Source organism: Natator depressus, chromosome 9 (genome assembly GCF_965152275.1).
Source record: "Natator depressus isolate rNatDep1 chromosome 9, rNatDep2.hap1, whole genome shotgun sequence".
NCBI lineage: Eukaryota > Metazoa > Chordata > Testudines > Cheloniidae > Natator > Natator depressus.
This window is the reverse complement of record NC_134242.1, coordinates 63,953,622-63,972,304: the sequence shown is the minus strand read 5'-3', so window position 1 is coordinate 63,972,304 and position 18,683 is coordinate 63,953,622. Positions and strand designations below refer to the sequence as shown.

Genomic DNA, 18,683 nt, shown 5'->3' with positions numbered 1-18,683 from the left:
GACAAGGTCCAGCTGCGCCCTCACCCGGCGTTTCTGCTCAAGGTCGTCTCCCAGTTTCATAGTGACCAGGACATAAACTTACCAGTCTTCTGTCCAAAGCCTCATGCGATGGATGAGGAGTGAAGACTTCACACTTGGACGTCAGGAGAGTGCTGGCATTCTACATAGATAGAACAAAGCCATTCCACAAATCGACGCAGTTGTTCATGGCAGTGGCAGACAGGATGAAAGGTCGAGCAGTATCTGCTCAGAGAATCTCATCCTGGATCACAGCCTGCATTCGCTACTGCTTTGAGCTGGCAAAGATGCCCCCGCCGGCGATTATGACAGATTACATAACTACGGCGCACAGGCGTCATCATCAGCCTTCCTGGTGTAGGTGCCGATCCAGGAAATCTGTCTGGCTGCAACCTGGTCGTCAGTCCACATGTTCACATCACATTACACGCTGACCCAGCAAGCTCAAGACAATGCTGCCTTTGGCAGAGCAGTGCTCCAAACTGCAAGACGGTAAAGTCTGAGTCCACCTCGGAGGATTCTGCTTGTGAGTCACCTCCAATGGAATTGACGTGAGCAAACACTCGAAGAAGAAGAAGAAGAAACCATTACCCACCGTTTCATAACTGTTCTTCTAGATGTGTTGCTCATGTCCATTCCATTATCCGCCCTCCCACCTCTCTGAACTGAGTGGGCGTAGGGCCAGCAGTGCCTGATATATCAGCACATGAGCATGGCACTCAAAGGGGCACCACAGCTGGCCCTATGGATACCGCTAAGGCAAAAATCTCCAATGGCCACGGACACCTACAATGGAATGGACATGAGCAACACATCTTGAAGAACAACAGATACGAAAAGTTGGGTAACCATTTTTTCCCTCCTTCATTTCTTCTGCTGGTTATGATTTGCCCACCAGTCCCATAATTTTGATGTGTTATTCCTCTGACTCCACTCCAGCTATACCCCACACGGCACTTCGGAAGGGGCGTACTTGGCTAACGTTGCCATTGCCAGAGCCATACAGGTGTGATGTTCTTCTGTCGCTGTTCTACAAAGACTCTGAATTGTGGGAGGCTTCTCCTTATTTTCAGTTTCATGTTCATGCTCCTGGTCAGTTACCCCTGACTATTTTAAGTTCAGGTCAACTCAGCAACTGCTCCTTGAGGGAATTGCATACACCCTGCTTAATTTTAAACGTGTAGATTTTTGGCTACAAAATATTTTGGGAAACTAAATTTGAGATTTAGGTTGTTCTTGAACCTCATCTTTTGCACAGCTTTCATTCACCAGCAAAGCATGTACTTTTCTCATGCTACTTGAGTTCCCCTGCTCAGGATAATGTGTGCGTATGCAGTGCAGTGCCAGCCCAACAGATTACCCGAAGTTTGGAGAGTGTACTCTGCCATCTGATCCAGAGCAGACTGCTTTATCTCCCCACTCTCTCCCCCATGAATACATACCAACATCATGCTCCAGAATGTAAGAAGTATACAGATGCCATTACCATTGCTTTCCCTTCAAAGAAGGAGGTCCTCCCTGTGTTTAATGTGAGAGGTTCATTATGTCACAAGCAGGATAGATCAGCAGCTGTTTAGCTCTATACTGCATTCTGCTGCTTTCTAGTTAACCAGCTTTGAAACTTCCAAAGAGTGAAGCCTTTCACTTTAAGAAAACCACTATGTAGATCTTCTTAGGGTATATGCAACATGGCTCAGGTGGCACTAAACCAGGATTCGTCACCGAATTTAGTCCACTGGTTGAATCATTAGCTTGCCCAGGCCAAGTACTGATGGGGAGTGTGACATGAAGGCTGATCCATCCCCCCACTATGGAGGTATTGGACTGGATTTCAAGTTACAAGGTCAGATCTTCAGCTGATATTTATTGCCATAGCTCTACTGACTTCAATGGAGTTATACTGATTTATACCAGCTGAGCATCTGGTCCACAATTTGAAGGCCAAGAGCCACTAAGCCCTCCAATGCCAGGCATATTGACCCGAACATAATGCATCTGGAAATGTAGATGCCTAAGGGTATCAGGCTGAACTGTTTTCTGAAGCCATTTTTCTGCAAATTAAAATTTTCTTTTGTGGGGAGAAGCTTCTATTTGTGCATTGTCTTAATTCAGTGGGGTCTCATTCCTTAGCCAGTGCTGTCCTCTCAGATCCACTTGGCCTGTTCTGAAAGAGTTAACAGCTTCAACCCATTTTCTGCTGGAATGAAGAAACCGGTTCCTCTGTGTTCCTGCTTTCTATTCTCTTGTTGGCCTACTTCTGTGTGCTTGCATTTTGCATTCCTAATGCTATGAATAAATGAGGACCCAAGGATTTAGAAGGTGGTACAGCTGTAGCCACTCAGAAAATTGAACCTCTGAGGGTTGGATAGCAGCTCTAACAACTGCCAATGTGTATGCTCGTGAAGTCTTCTAATGGCATGTAACTGGTACCAAAGGACAACGATTAATGCTTACTTCAGTACCCCTATCAATTGAGTTTAACCCCTAGCGCTTACTTTAACCACCATCTCCTGCTGCCTTTGTCTGAGTTAATGCTCCATTATAAACTCCAGTGCTAGGCAATAACCTCCTGGGCACTGTGACAAAATGATTTAATGCTAATCTTTGCCCACAGAACAGAAGAGATGAAGATGGTTAATTATGGGCTCGGACCAGCTGATCAAGTGTCCTACTTTGTCCACACAAAAACCTTGCTACCCAGGTGAGCTGCTTATTTCTGTGGTGAGGCAGTTCCTGAGCAGGAGGAGTAAGGTAGGTTCTATCTGCTTTTCAGCCATGGGAGGCACCTGGTCTGTAAAGAACAAAGAGCAGCAGTAAGTTTGCTCTTTATGATGGTTATTCTGAAAGGTAGACCAGAGTCCTGGTGCATTTTTTCTGTCCAGAAAAGCTCGGCTCAGAGCCTGCAACACCTGGTTCTCTTTTAATGCAGTGATTTTTACTCTGAAGTTTCCAGCTGGGTAGGCTGATGGGGAAGGAAAGTGGTTTGTCTTCAGTCACGCGATCAGCAGCTGGCTTACTGAAGATTAGAACCCAGGTTCTTCCCAGTGGTTTACTCCATGCCCTAGACATTGTGGCTTCTTAATATCTGGCTGTCTGAAACCATTTACTTATATACTAAAATCGGTGAAGTTCTCGAGACACTTACTGGTCACTGGTGCTGGTTTGTGCTACCAGACTTTATTTTAGAGAATCGTAAAGGGAATGGTGGTGTGGTTCCAGCTAAGGATTATCCAGGAACTCTACAGACAGTTATGTTACACAATTCCTGAGTAACAGCCCAATCCTGCAATCAGTTATACATGTGGGTAATTCCATTGACTTCAGTGCAACCACTGTGAAAAAGTTAAGCACATGCATAAGCAATGACAGGATTTTGCTCAAGGTACTGGACTGGGCCTTGAGAGACTTGGGTCTGGTTCCTTACTCTGTGACAGACTTCCTAATCTGTGACCTTGGACAAGTGGTTTAATTTCTCTGTGCCTCAGTTTCCCCAACTGTAAAGTGGGGGTGGTACTTTCCTGCCTCATAGGGGTATTGTGAGTCATAGGGATGTCTATGCTGCATTTTAAAACCCATGGCAGAGAGTCTCGGAGCCCAGGTTCTACAGATTTGGGCTCCTGCTACAGCGCTAAAGACAGCTGCTTTGAAGCCAACCTCCTTCCCTGGGCTTAGACCAAGCTCCAGCCCGAGCAACAATGTCTGTGCTGCTGTTTTTAGCACCATAGCACAAGCCCCGCTAGCCTGAGTCTGTAGACCTGTGCTCTCAGATTCACTGCCGCGGATTTTCAAAGGCAGTGTAGATGTACCCTTAGTGGCTCAGGGTAAAATTTCCAAAGGTGCCTAAGTATCATTTTCAGAAGTGACTCAGGAGCCTAAGTCTCACTGACGGTCAATGGATCTTAAGCTCCTAAGTCACTGAAGTGCTTTTTGCCAATTTTACCCTCAAGGTCTAATACACTTGAGATCCTCGCCTAGAAGGTGCTATATATGTGTAGAGTTAGAATTTTCCTTATTTTTTTTTTCATGTGTAAGTTGCGCTGTCACTCAGTTCAACCTACTTCTCCCCACCAGCTAGACTTGTAGCAGGCCCTGGATATGATCTCACCAGGAAGAGACTGATCTCTAGAGAGGGGGCCGGGAGAAAGCCTCAAGACTTTCTGGGGCTGCAATGTGGTACATTGTGCATGCATCACTAAGCAGTTTCCTTTCTCTTAGGGCACCTCTGTTCTGTGTCTAACTGAATTTCCAGCAGCTCCTGTGTGATGGCTCTCCTCCTCCTATGTACAAAACCCAGTAAATAGGGAGGGAGATGGAAAGGCACAGCATAAACATATTGACAGCCTTTGAAGAACAAAAAAGAGCCATGAAAGCTGTCTGTGCTCCATTCCCTCCACCCTGCTACCATTGTCTCCTCTCTCATTCCCTGATTTTTCCTTTTTCTATTTCTCTTTGCCCCCTCCTTTTCCTGTTGCACTCCTTCTCTCTCCCCCTCCGCACCCCCCTCCGCAGTCTTGGATGCTATATGCCCTGAAAGGATTTTTCCTCCTCCTCTGAAATATTTCTCATTTCCGCTTATTCAGTAAGGACCCTTTGAGTTGTTACGCAGGGGCAATCATAAAGGGAGCCAGTCTGATTTCTGAGCATGTGTAATCTGTCTGTCTGTATTTGTTCCGCCCAAGCAGAATGCCACTAGAAAGAACTCCACTGTTTTTTTCCCCCCAAACAACTTAATGCAAAATGTTGTCAGGATAAAATCAGCACTGAGGTATTCTCCTTATGGTTATTCGTGCTGGGGATGGAGGGAGAGGAATTTACTTGATATCAGTTATTTAAACAAAGTAGCAACAATCTAGTGGGCAACAAGTCTTCGATTCTCTTCAGTTCAAAGTCAGAACCGCCAGTTCTATTTTCATTTGTTGCCCTGGAACAAGGGACTTTTTGTCCTCTCCTACTTGCAAAGAAGACATGTTTGATACTGTACTGGAACATCACGCAGGTTCCGATCCTTAGGTGTGAAAAGTACACCATTCTCAGCTATCCCTCTGCATTGTGCTGAGCTACTCTGTGCCCAGTTACTCGTGCTGTGGTGAATGCTTGGAGAGGAGCACCTCCTGCATCAAAATAGTATGCAAATTTCTCGATGCCAGATGGGGATGGTGTTGACACAATGTTTTTACATGCATCCTACATCAAAAATCACTCAGACCCAATTTCAGGCACATGAATATGTTCCATAGGGAACAGCCCTCTGCACTTCTTCTGCCATTGACCCATATTGTGTTCCTTGGATCCTTCATGTTCCCTGAATTCTCCTTTTTCAGGGTACCAGTTAGTAGCAATTATGATGTGCACATTTTGTTCACTGGGAACTGTGCTAAGACCTATCAAATTTGTTTCACAGAATTTGTAATAGTTCTGCCACCCTCAACCTGGACCAGATTTAAACTGGTGATTTAAAGGTGAAAGGCTTCATATCCCGTTACCATCCCCATTTCCTCCACACAGTGGGACTAAGGGCTTGTCTACACTTAATGCTACAGCGGCACAACAGTGTAGACACAATCTACCTCCCTGAAACATGGCAGCTAGGTTGACAGAAGAATTCTTCCATCAACCTAATGCTGTCCACCCGGGGACTTAGGTCAGGTTAACAATGCTGCTAGAGGTGTGGATTTTTCATACCTCTGACTGATGTAGCTAAACCGACCTAATTTTGTTGTGTAAACCAGGCCTAAAAGGCAACTAGTTCTGTTCCTGGGTTCCTAAAGGTGTTGAGGCACCAGCTTGACCCCCCCTCCCCTTAACTCCTGCAAACCCCTCTGTGAACACCACATGGACCTGGTGTTGAGTGGATTAGGGGCATAGCTGCTTTATGAAACAGTGTCCCCTGGCAAACAGACAGGAAAAATTCCTTGTTATAGCTGTGTTGATCCCAGATATGAGAGAGACAAGGTGGGTGAGGTCATATCTCTTACTGGACTAATTTCTGTTGGTGAATGAGACAACTTTCAAGCTATTCAAGGCTCTTTTTCAGGTCTGGGAAAGGTATTCAGAGTGTCACAGCTAAATACAAAACTGTACAGATTATTTAACATAAGCATTGTTGCAGACCATTTAAGATGAAGTGGACACTTAACATCTCTGCAGTCATAGGACAAAGGAGAGTAAGTGGGTTTCACAGATTGTTGTAATGAGTCATATAAAATCAGTATCTCTGCTGAGATCATGATTTTTAGAGTCTTGGCAGAGTTATGAATTTAAGCTCCCAAGCTTTCCTTTTGAATGTGTCATGTAGGCTTCCTTTGAGGATGAGGACAGGTCAGATATGGAGTGATCACTTTGTGAAAAGTGTTTGCCTACAGGTCTCTTATAATTTTTCTGAGAGTTCATTCGAGAGCATAGTGATTGTCTGTCTGGTTTCACCCTTGTAGTTATTGGTGGGGCATTTGTTGCACTGGCTGAGGTACACCACATGTTGTGCTTGGCATGTGTAGGACCCCTGGATCTCAAAAGGTGTGTTGTGGGGAGCACTGATCATCGTAGCAGTGGAGATAAAAATTATTAAATAATAGTATAGTGCTTTGAGATCCTTGAGTGGAAAGTGGCAAAAAAATGCAAAGTGTAACTATAGCTATTTATTTGTTACATATGGGCACAAATCCAAATCCCAGGTCTGAATGTGGTTTCAAAGCCAAGTTAGTGCTCAAGCCCTCTGTTTCTAAGGGGCTGAATCCAAACAGTGCCAAACGTGGCAAAGTCTGGGTTGGGATTTCATACCCCAAGTTGGGATTGCTGGACTCATCTAGTTATTTTTCTTTTGCAAGAGAAACAGAAAGTGGGCCTAAAACACAATGATTTTTCCCCTTTGACTTTAAAATAACCACATTTTTACTGAAATTATTAAATTTGTGTAAGAGTAAAGAATGCCTGGGTTTTTATTTAAGCTGCTTTATTCCTTAACTGAGAACTTGTCTTGCAATTTCCAGCACACACATGGACATATGTATCCTAAAACAAGAGCTGCCACACAACCCCAGAAATGCTGTTGATAGACATCAGCAGGCTGCATGGGGTGTGTGTGTGAATCCAGCAGGCTGTCAGGTCTCCAGAGGTCAGGCTGTACTGCCTTTGTGTGTCTGTATTTCTCTCTCTCTACCTCTGTGTGTATTTTGTCTCCTCCTCCCTCCGTGTGCGTCTCTCTTCCTTTGTACCTCCCCACTTCTATTCCTTCTTTTGATCTCTAGCCAAGGAACCTCCAAAATTCCAGGCACTTCACAGAACTGCCCTTGGTGCGTTCCTGCATTGCCCAGTCAAGGATATCTCTGCCTGAGGTTGGAGAGATGCTGTTACTCCTGGTGATCTGATTGCATAGCAACACAGAAGCCCAGGGTGGTGGAGGAGGAGAGACAGAGAGCATGCACACAGCAGCACTGAGCCTCAGCATGCATCCCAGTCACAGGGACTTCTTTGCTGATTCACAGAGGCAGCCCCTGCCACTGAAGCCCGGCTGCTGCCTTCATTTCAGACCTGACGGAATCGGAAGGTAGGCCGCAGATAAATGGTTTTCTACCCAGCTCCTGGCTCTGCAAGGAGAGGGAAATTACCATTGTACTGTATGGTTAGTCTCAGCATTGTGCTGTGCGTGTGCGCGTCCATCTGACCGTGCACAGTATACTGTGTATGTATGTCTGGGGAAACTTGCATGGAAAAGATAGGGGGTGGGGGAGAGATGGGCAGCCAGGACTTTGGTTCCACAGGAAAGAGCTCAGGGAATGGTAAGTAGATGCAGATTCTTGAGGAAAAACAGCAATAGCAAGCTTTGCAATTATCTCCAGCTTTGATTCTTTTTAAATCAGAGGTTTATTTACACCGAAAGATGCTTTCTGCCAAGCTGAAGGGCTGCTCGGATCAGGGCCTGGTAGCCTTCCAGCATTCTCCTTAAAAGACTAGCCTGCAGGGCAAAGCCGAGCCTAAAGCTCTTTTCAAGTAGTGAGCTGGGATCAGATGAGAAGCAATAGGGACTATGGTCCCAGCTCTGGCCTTTCATTCACTTCCTTGTTCGGTCTTGCCGCTGCTTTTATATTATTCCCTCTCCCCCCCTGCTCTTATAACCCCTCCCACTTTTTCTCCTGCTCCCCTCTTCTCCCACTGAGGACCCATATTACAACTACCATTCTTCTGCTTGAGGAGGGCTAGCCAGGATTACTTCCAGAAACCATCAGTTCTACTCCATAATAGTCTAGAGAAGACATGGGCCACTTCCTGCTCTCCAAAGCTGAGCACTCTGCTTCTATCTCCTTCCCAGTCTCAGCAGCCAAGACCTGGGTATAGCATAGCACTGCAACATATTTACTAGTGCCCCAACCCAGCCCTGTTTCCAGTTACCTCCTGTTTCTTCTCACCTACTCCCTTGGTATGGCAAGCATGTAGTACTGGCAGTGGGTTTACTAACAGGGCTCTGGCAGGCCTCCTTGCCAAGAAGCATGCGTGGCATTGCTACAGTGGTGGAGAGCTGTTGAATTGCCCTTGGGTTTTTAAATGTTGTGTTGGAAGTTGGGGAAAGCCACTTTTGACAATTTGTGGTTTGGTTTTTTTTTAATTTAAAAAACAAATCAAACCTTTAGAAAGTCTGTCCTCCCTGTGTCCCAAGACTGGGTCCTTCACATCTTGGTTCCTTCCTCCTCCACTAGCTAATCTCTCCTGAGCAGCTAGAATTTGCTCTTCAGTTAGTCTTTGTGTTACCCCATTGGGGGGATCCTTTCCCTGAATACACAGTTCAAAGCCTTGGGGGTCCTGATCCCCCAAGGGGATTCATTCCCTGGCAGATCTGTTCTGTGCGTTCACCCCTAATGCCTTGGGGCTCCCATTTTGCACTGGTGCATGGCAACACCTGACATTTCCAGGTGGTGAGTGTTCCTTTTCCTGGCAGTGCATGTTACACCACACAAGTCCCTGGTGATGCACCCGGGTGCAGTGCCCCGACAGGAAAGGGCTGTGTTATAAAGCCATGCAATTTTGAACTGCCTCTTATCCAGTGACCTGTGCTCACTGACACTTAAAGGTGTTGTGTGTTGAGTAATAGAAGGCTTTGTCCTGGTTTTATTTAACCAGAAAAAGATGAGGACAGTCTCTTTCCAGGTCACAACCTGGGACATATAAATCACACATATAATTAAACACTGTGTAAGGTAGAGATGATTAAATATAACCAGGGACACAGCTGATCAGAGGGCAGGACAAGAGGCAATGGGTTCAAACTACAGCATAGCGGATTTAGATTAAATCTCAAGAAAAACTTCCTAGCTGTAAGAATAGTAGGACAAGGGAACAGACATCTCAGGAGGTTGTAGAAGCTCCTTCACTGGAGGTTTTCAAAAGGAGGCTGGATAGCCATCTGTCTTAGATGGTTTAGACCCAACAAATCCTGCATTTTGGCACGGGGTTAGACTAGATGACCCTTGCGGTCCCTTCTAACCCTATGGCTCTATGATTCTGTGATCAGACTGGAATACGTCTTTAAAATTATATTTAACCATCAAGCAAGGCTAGGCAAAATGTGATGCTTAAGGAGTTAAGTGGGTTCCAGTAAAACAAAAGGTCCAAGTTCTCTAAATTGCCAGTGAATTTCAGACTATAATGATATTTTAAAGAATGCTGCATACAAGGCCTCTGTTTCAGGCTCGGTGGCTAATGCTAAAAGCACATAGGTGCTATTGTAAATCTTGTGTAACAAGACATACCTAGTAAAACGAATCCACTCCTCAAATGGCTGGATTGGAGTGCTTAAGAGTAGACTGTAAATTGCTCAGAGCCCCCTTTCTTTCCATGTCCTATAAAAAAAGAACAAGATAGCACTTATACATTCGGGGGAGGGGGAATTACTTCACACAGCATACACTCCACCTACAAAATTCACAGCCTCCCGAGGCTGGAGAACTACATGCTGTGGTTGGATGTCTGAGAGAGCTTGGATGATTGTGGGCCAGTAATAGTCAATGCACAAAAATGTGTATTAATGCAACATTGAGAATGAGAGATCAAGCACCAGGAAGTTAACTTGGCTACATGGCACACCTGGCGAATTCTCTGTATTATTACTAACCGTTTATATAGCACGATAAATGGATGGTGCATATTTCAGAACCGAGTGTAAGATTCATTCCTCCCCTCAAAGAGCAGGGAAAGAAGAGTACAGAGTGTCTGAAAGACAAAGAAAAGATTCAGGACAGTAGTTTATTTAGGGAGAAGCAGCATGGTTCCATGGCTAGAGATGTGTACTGGGACTCTACAGATCAGAGTTCAATTCTTGATGCTACCACAGACTTCTTTGGTGACTTAACCTCTGTGCTTCACTTCCCCCATTTGTAAAATTGAGATAATGCTTCCTTTTCCTGTCCTATCTACCTAGAGTGTGAGTTCTTCGGGGCAGGGACTTTCTCTGTCTAGCACAATGGGGCCACATGATCACAGTTAGGTCTGCTAAGTGCTACTGTAATAAATATAATTACTATGAAATAGAGGAGGGTGAGAAGAGATTGGTGAGGAGAATGAAGTAGGAAAGATAAGCTTAGTCAAAATGGGCTTTAATGAGGGAGCAGTTTGGCAAACTATTTCAAGCATAGGGGGAGGCATACGAAAAAAGTAGCATTTAACCTCCTCCTAAATAATATGCTATGGGTTTCATGTAGCCAGACAAAGAGGCTACATGGTGAGTGTATGTGTGTGCAGCATGGCCTAGTTAACGTTGCTGTAGGAACACTAACTTCAGCATTCCCTGACTTTTGTATGTGCAATTTCTCAGCTTGAGTGCTGTATTAACAGAACAGATCGTATTTTTTTCCACGTTGAGGGGAGAGAGATTCTGCTTCTTAAGGAGGACCCTCTTCTTAGCGTTTTCCATATACACACCTAGATCTACCACACTGGTCCCCTTCCCTGGCCTGTGGCCTCAGGGCCTGATCTTGCAAGGTGCCGAGTGCTGTGAGTTACACTGATGTCAGGCCCTTTATTTCCCCATGGGATCAGGGTCCAAGTTTCATTCGTTAGATGACCCAGCACATCTAATGTGGCACTGGGGTGATACCAGTTGCGTTAGAGGTTTCATTTTACTTTAATGGGGGTAGGTGTGGCCTTTACACATTAAATGTTTCAGTACATTTAATGCAGGGGACCTAGATGCTTAGTTCAGTGCGGGGAAAAGGAGTTTTCTCCTGCCTAAAGAGGGAGAGAAAGGAGCTACAAGTTCCTAACAGCTAATTGTCCCAGGACATGCCTGGTGCTAGGCCCGGCCACATCCCATGTTTAATCATTGGCAGCACCTCTTCTTTTTTTCCCCATGGGTTGAGGTTCCTGTATAGGGTGTTGTCTCTGGTCTTTTCTTTCCTCCCGAGGAACAAGCAGAGGTGTGCCTGTGACATGGGGCACACAGGGTGGTTCTAGAGAGAAGACAAAAGACACCCACTCCAGGAAGGAGCTCTTCCTTACTTGCAGACCAATTCCTAGGCAGCGGTATCTCCTCTTCTTCTGCCATCAGTCCCTGACTCCGATGTCTCAGGAAGGAGTCCTGGTTCCCAGGAACAAGCACTTACTGCATGTCCAGTAGACAACTTTTTATTCTGGAACAATACGGATTAGTGCAGTATTGCGAGTCTAGCTGTCTCAGCTCGTTCAGGATCCTGTTAAGGTGTAACTAAAACTGCAATGAAAGCTTCTCTGCTACTTATGCATAAGTATATCATTTGAACTTTGAAATATCCTAAATCGTCCTTCCTTCCCCTTCTGAGTACTCAGTTATTCTTCCACTGTGCAGTAAATTAGCCAACAAAAAAGTCATTAACCATTCTAGCAATGGAGAAAGTATGTATTTGTATTTCCATTGCTACAACTGGATAATGGCTAAGAAACCTTAGCTCAAACATTCACCAGATAAATGGTTCCCTTTAAGCCAAGGCCCCAAATTGAAAGTTTGAGTCTCAAAGGAACATTTTTGAGGAAGTTAGTGATTGGAAATGGGGGGTTGTGATAGGAAAAATTTTTTAGCCTTTCCTGCAAGCTACGCTGTGAAGGTATTGTGTGTTCAGTACATGAAACAAGTCACATAGAGTCTGAAGTCCAAAGTTTGGATCCAGTCCAAACTTCCCCAAAGGTTGAAGGTTGCTTAATCTAGTTGGCTATAGAGCTAGGAACCAGCTACACAATTTGTCTTGAGATGAGAACTTCTCTGAAATTTGAGGGGGTTCGGCTTAGGCTCATTTCTAAAAATAAGGGCAATCAAATTGTATGCTTCTGGGGTCAGGTGTGTGGTTTGTAGATGAATGGTCATCTTTGTCTCAGACATGAGGTGGGATTGTTGCCGGAGGCAGGATGCCAAAAGAGATGGAGCAAAGGTCTGACTTCATTCAGCAAATCTACCTAAATGCTGCCACTTGAGCAAATCAACAAATGCTGCTGAAATGGGCTTCTGAATAGAAGCAATTCTGTCGACTAGATTCCCCAGTGAAGCAATAATCCATATTCTAGAGTTTGAAGCAGAACTGGTTTAGCAATGGCTGTTAGTTTCTTTTGTCAGACTGCTTTTCAGCCAGTACAATAGGCCAATCTTGCCTTTACTGATTTTGAAACAGGTGCAGCTTGATCAGCAAGAGGAAAAATCTGGGGGGGGTATATGTATGTGTGTGTGTTTTTTTAAACAACCACCCAGTTTATCTTGAAACCACCTTAACGCTGCATCATTCTGGCATTTAAAAGTAATGCCAAGACCTGCACGTTATTTGTTTCTCAGCAAAGTGATTATTGTGATCTGAAATATGACTGATCGCTGAAGATGTAATAGCACTTTGAAGTCCTGGTGCAGCCTCATGAAATGCGTAACACTATTGTCTGCACATAGTTTATACTTACTGTACTGCAAACTGGGGGAAAGATTGGCCAGTTTCTGCTGGGGCACTCATTACTAGGGAAACGACCATCAGTGTTATGGGGGAGGCCTGCACCATTGGAGAAAAGTCCAGCCTATGTTACGTGGGGGTGAGTGCCCCAGGAAAAGGGCCAGTTGTCATTTCAGGGTTTGTACTACTGGGGAAAGGCTTTCACAGACATGAGTGCAAGGCAGTTCTTACCAGCCCCTGTTCACACAGGCCTCAGCATATTTCCCTTCCTCTTCAGAAAGGCACACAGGGGAACCCACTCATCTCACACTCAGATGGGTTCAACGGTGCAGCTGTCAGGCCTGTGTGCCACTGCACATCCATAGGGAATGCTTCATGGACAGGGTCTGATTAGGAGATGGAGGCTGGAGATGTATGGGAAACCCTAGTCATACACCCACAGTGTGTCTCCTCGTCCTCCACCCATCACCAGTAGCATAGGCTGCTTCCTCACTCTGCGCCCCTCTGGTGGGGGGTAGAGCCCACAGAATGATTGATTAGTGCTGCTCCGAATAGCATTAATATGGGTCGTTTTTACATAGTGCCCCAGAAATAATCGGGGCGGGGGGGGAGGTAAACCAAAACCAAAGGCCTAGACGTCTTAGCAGTTCCCAGTGCATGCACACCTGCACAAACACAATGGGGTCAGCCATTCTGCACTCAGTAATGTGCCTGCAGGTCCAGGGTCCTGACCTCTGCTCCATCTCCAAGGATGTGCTGTTAATCACTTCACTGCACACAGAGGGCCAGTGTAGATTCCCTGGGGTGAGATAAACAGCTGCTGATGGGTAAGTATTTATCTCTCTCCTCCACCCATGGGGGTGTAGCTCTAAGAAGCACTCTCCCCACAGGACTATGCCATGGAGAAAAGAAGGTTTCAGAGTAGCAGCCTTGTTAGTCTGTATTCGCAAAAAGAAAAGGAGTACTAGTGGCACCTTAGAGACTAACCAATTTATTTGAGCATAAGCTTTCGTGAGCTACAGCCCACTTCATCGGATGCATTTATATTTAAAATATAAGATATATAAAATATAAGTCTCCTCATTGTATTTTCCACTGAATGCATCCGATGAAGTGAGCTGTAGCTCACGAAAGCTTATGCTCAAATAAATTGGTTAGTCTCTAAGGTGCCACTAGTACTCCTTTTCTTTTTGGAGAAAAGAAGGATTCCCAGCTGATGCAAGGCTGCAGCATTTCACAGCATGGGAGTGTTCCCTATAGTAGATTAGCTGATCTGTCCAGTCTAGTTTAAATATCCTGAGTGATGGGCCTTCCACCCTTCCCTTGGGACCCTATTCTACAGCTTCTGAGAGCTCACTGTCATCCTGATAGTCAGCCTAAATTTTGCTTCTTCATTTCACTTCCAGTGATTCCCTTCCTTGATGTTAACAGCCTTTGAATATCTGAAACTGCTCTATCCTTGTGGAGTGGCCACTTAGCCAGGCTGTTATAATGGTCATCCTTTAAAACACTTCAGTAACAGGTTCCCAAAGTCCATGGAGCTCTTGCTGGTGGGCAGTGGAGAGCTTGTTGGTCAGATGGTGCCACCTGTCCACCCCCAGGACTCTCTTGGCATTCTCATCACTCCCACAGAGTATCTGTTTCTTTGTCCCTAGCTGGATGTCGAGTGGCTATTTGCTACATGCTAGAATTCCATGCTAGGCTTTGTTGCTGACATGTCACAGGGATTGTGAGTTGTAGAATTCTTGTTTTGTTTTAAGGTCTCTGTGGGGAGAGTGATGCAGAATCTGCCTGTCTCTCGCCGGGCATGCTATAAGTGGTGGCAAAGGCATCCAACTAGCCAGGGCTGTTGCTTGTATTTCCAGCCCTGTCTGGTCTGTGCCTACTGAGTTGGAAAGGCTTTGTTCCATTATGGTGTTGCATAGGGCGTTGTGAGGCTCTCTGCTTGACCCATGTCACTCGTGAGGGATCTCCACACAGCCCTCCCCTTTTTTGCATCAGAAATCCAGCTTCTGTAGAGAGTGGGCTGGCCCCCTGCCATTCTCTCTCAATACAGCTGCTAGGGAACATGGAATCCATGCATGTCCTACAGCCCCAGAATTATCCCCTGACCTCTCTTCAAAGGAGTGGCTGTCCTGTGCAGAAAGGCTGATCCAAAAGCAAGGTGTGGGAGCTGATGGCAGGCATGGGAAGCCATGGTGCACTGCATACTCCACAGAGGGTTGGAGAGGAGTGTGCAGCCCCTAAAACTATAGCCACATTGCACCCCACAGGAGCAGCTACTTAAGCAGTGGTCCAAGGTGGGAGGACTGGCCAGAACATAATGCTGTAACTGTATTGTACTGTGTAGTAGAGACTAATTAAGGAAAAGAGAGCCAGACCCCCTGGTACTACAGCCAGACTGAATGCATTATGGACTCTTTCATCAGTGGTATGACCCTGATTTTCCAGTCATATCATTGTGTGCACCACTGATTAATCTGTTTGTACATGAAGAGGATATCCAGGGCCTCAGACTTTCAGCCCCATTTTCAGCTGTGGTGCCTGGCCCGGCCCATCGAGAGATGAATTAGGGGGCCCAGGAGAAGACCATTCCCTTTTAGGAGTTTGTGGGGAGTGTGTACAGGGAGATGTGGAAGAATCTGATCTTAGCAATTCTGATACATAAGGCAGAAGTCATCCATTGTTTCACTGGAGTTACACCAGGGGGTAATTTGGCCCATGGGGCTCAGGGAACTCAGGATCCTGGAACTCTAGCCATAAATGCATCAAATTAATAACTTCCTCCAGGGCTGAGGAGGGGAGTCACTGCAATGTGCAATATCTGACATTCATGCAGACGGGCAGGGAAGGTTAGGGGGCAGGACCGGGGGATTATCAGCATATTGAAGAGCTCAGTACAGGCTGCTCTGTGGGAGATGGAGCCAGAAACTGCTAAAGGGTTAAAATAAATCATAATAGGATGAGCTGTTCTCTTAGTGTGTGTGACTGGGGAGGGGAGAGAGTGCGAGAGCACGAGCAAACAGAATAGAGACCTGCAACCAGAGAGACAGACACAGCTGTGGCCGGGGGACTTGCTCCTCGCCTGGCTGCCCAGTGCTATCAGAGGCTTTGCAGAACGTACTGCCTGCTTCTGTCTGATGAGAACCCATCAGAAAATTTCTCCATGGCTCAGAGTGGGGCCATGTGTGACAGCCACCCACCCCGAGGGAGGCAGCCAGGCTTTCTTCCAGCTTCCTCACTTCTCCTTTCTCACAGACCCCTTTTGAAACAGCCCTTTTTATGGCTTTAAAGTGAAGGCTGGTGGCTGGAGCTGTATTAGAATTCCCTGGGGAAACCCAGCTTTTAGGTGGTAGACCTGGGAGAGGGGCAGAATCGCTCGACACTGCAGCGGGCATATGCAATACTAAGCCACCCTTCCCCGCTTGTCCGTACATTTCACCTCTTGGCGTGCCCCACATGACGTTCAGATTTGTTGTATGTTTAGCCCCAAGACGAATCCCCTCTGTTTGTGCTCAACTGGTCTGTTCCTCTCATGACACTGGTGCTGTCTTGAGGTTAGAGTTGCGATTTTTGTGTGCTTTGCCTAGAGATTTCCATGGGAAAATCATTTAATTTCAGAATATGAACGAGAGGCTGCTAGACAACTCTCTGACACCACATTCTACAGGCCATTACCCACTGAGGGTTACCAAAAGAAACTACACCATCTGCTCAAGAAACTCCCTAAAGAAGCACAGGAACAAATCTACACTGACACACCCCTAGAGCCCCGACCAGGGGTATTCTATCTGCTACCCAAAATCCATAAACCTGGGAATACTGGACGCCCCATCATCTCAGGCATTGGCACCTTGACAGCAGGATTATCTGGCTATGTAGACTCTCTCCTCAGGCCCTACGCTACCAGCACTCCCAGCTATCTTCGAGACACCAATGACTTCCTGAGGAAACTACAATCCTTTGGCGATCTTCCAGAAAACCCCATCCTGGCCGCTATGGATGTAGAAGCCCTCTACACGAACAGTCCACACAAAGCTGGACTACAAGCCATCAGGAATAGCATCCCCGATACTTTCACGGCAAACCTGGTGGCTGAACTTTGTGACTTTGTCCTCACCCACAACTATTTCAGATTTGGGGACAATTTATACCGTCAAGTCAGCGGGACTGCTATGGGTACCTGCATGGCCCCACAGTATGCCAACATTTTTATGGCTGACTTAGAACAACGCCTCCTCAGCTCTCGTCCCCTACCACCCCACTCTACTTGCGCTACATTGATGACATCCTCATCATCTGGACCCATGGGAGGAGGCCTGTCATAACCATAGGGGTAGCCTAAATTCCTCCTTCCCTGTAAGGGGTTAAGAAGCTCAAGTAACCTGGTTGGCACCTGACCAAAGGAACCAATGGGGACAAAAGATACTTTCAAATCTGGTGTGGGGGAGAGGTTTTGTTTTGGGTTCTTTGTTTCTGTGGCCGTTCGCTCTTGGGACTAAGAGGGACCGGACATCAATCCATGTTCTCCAAATCTTTCTCAACAAGTCTCTCATATTTCAAACTTGTAAGTAACAGCCAGGCAAGGTGTACTAGTTTACCTTTGTTTTCTCAACTTGTGAATTTTCCCTTTGCTAGAGGGAGGTTTATCCCTGTTTTGTTGTAACTTGGAAACTAAGGCTAGAGGTGGTTCCTCTGTGCTCTTTGAATTTTCTGCTACTCTGTAAGGTTAACTACCAACCTAAGTTTACAGAGGTGATTCTTTTACCTTTTTCTCTTTAAATAAAATCCTTCTTTTTAAGAACCTGACTGAGTTTTCCATTGTTCTAAGACCCAGGGGTCTGGGTCTGTAGTCCCTTTGTAACCAATTGGTGAGGATACATGCTCAAACCTTCCCCAGGAAAGGGGGTGTAGGCTTAGGGGAATAGGACTCCAAGTGGTCCTTTCCCTGATTGTTTGTTAAATCACTTGGTGGTGGCAGCAATCCCAAGGCAAGAAAGGAATCTGTGCCTTGGGGAAGTTTTAACCTAAGCTGGTAAGAATAAGCTTAGGGGGTCTTTCATGCGGGTCCCCACATCTGTACCCCAGAGTTCAGAGTGGGGAAGGAACCCTGACAAGGCCCTTGAGGAATTCCACCAGGATTTCAACAATTTCCACCCCACCATCAACCTCAGCCTGGACCAGTCCACACAAGAGGTCCACTTCCTAGACACTACAGTGCTAAAAAGCGATGGTCACATGAACACCACCCTATACTGGAAACTTACTGGCAGCTATACTTACTTACATGCCTCCAGCTTTCATTCAGACCACATCACACAATCCATTGTCTACAGCCACGCTCTAAGATACAACCGCATTTGCTCCAATCCCTCAGACAGAGACAAACACCTACAGGATCTCTATCAAGCGTTCTTAAAACTACAATACCCACCTGGTGAAGTGAAGAAACAGATTGACAGAGCCAGAAGGGTGCCCAGAAGTCACCTACTACAAGACAGGCCCAACAAAGAAAGTAACAGAACGCCACTAGCCGTCACCTACAGCCCCCAACTAAAACCTCTCCAACGCATCATCAAGGATCTACAACCTATCCTGAAGGACAATCCCTCACTCTCACAGACCTTGGGAGACAGACCAGTCCTTGCTTACAGACAGCCCCCCAACCTGAAGCAAATACTCACCAGCAACCACACACCACACAACAGAACCACTAACCCAGGAACCTATCCTTGCAACAAAGCCCGTTGCCAACTGTGTCCACATATCTATTCAGGG

The 18,683-nt window shown here is 46.1% G+C and overlaps 1 protein-coding gene across 4 annotated transcripts in view; it reads left to right on the top strand.

Annotated features, from left to right (window-relative positions):
- Window positions 1–2,374: 2,374 nt before the first annotated feature.
- The window catches only part of DRP2 (dystrophin related protein 2), a 52,418-nt gene continuing 36,109 nt past the window's right edge, over window positions 2,375–18,683 (top strand). For 3 of the 4 annotated variants that reach the window (XR_012641040.1, XM_074964415.1, XM_074964413.1), the window contains exon 1: window positions 7,193–7,561. The gene's annotated coding sequence lies outside the window, so the exon portion shown is untranslated. Of the gene's footprint in view, window positions 2,410–2,632; window positions 2,720–7,192; window positions 7,562–18,683 lie in introns of those variants that run through there. The other variant, XM_074964414.1, reaches the window with a different exon arrangement.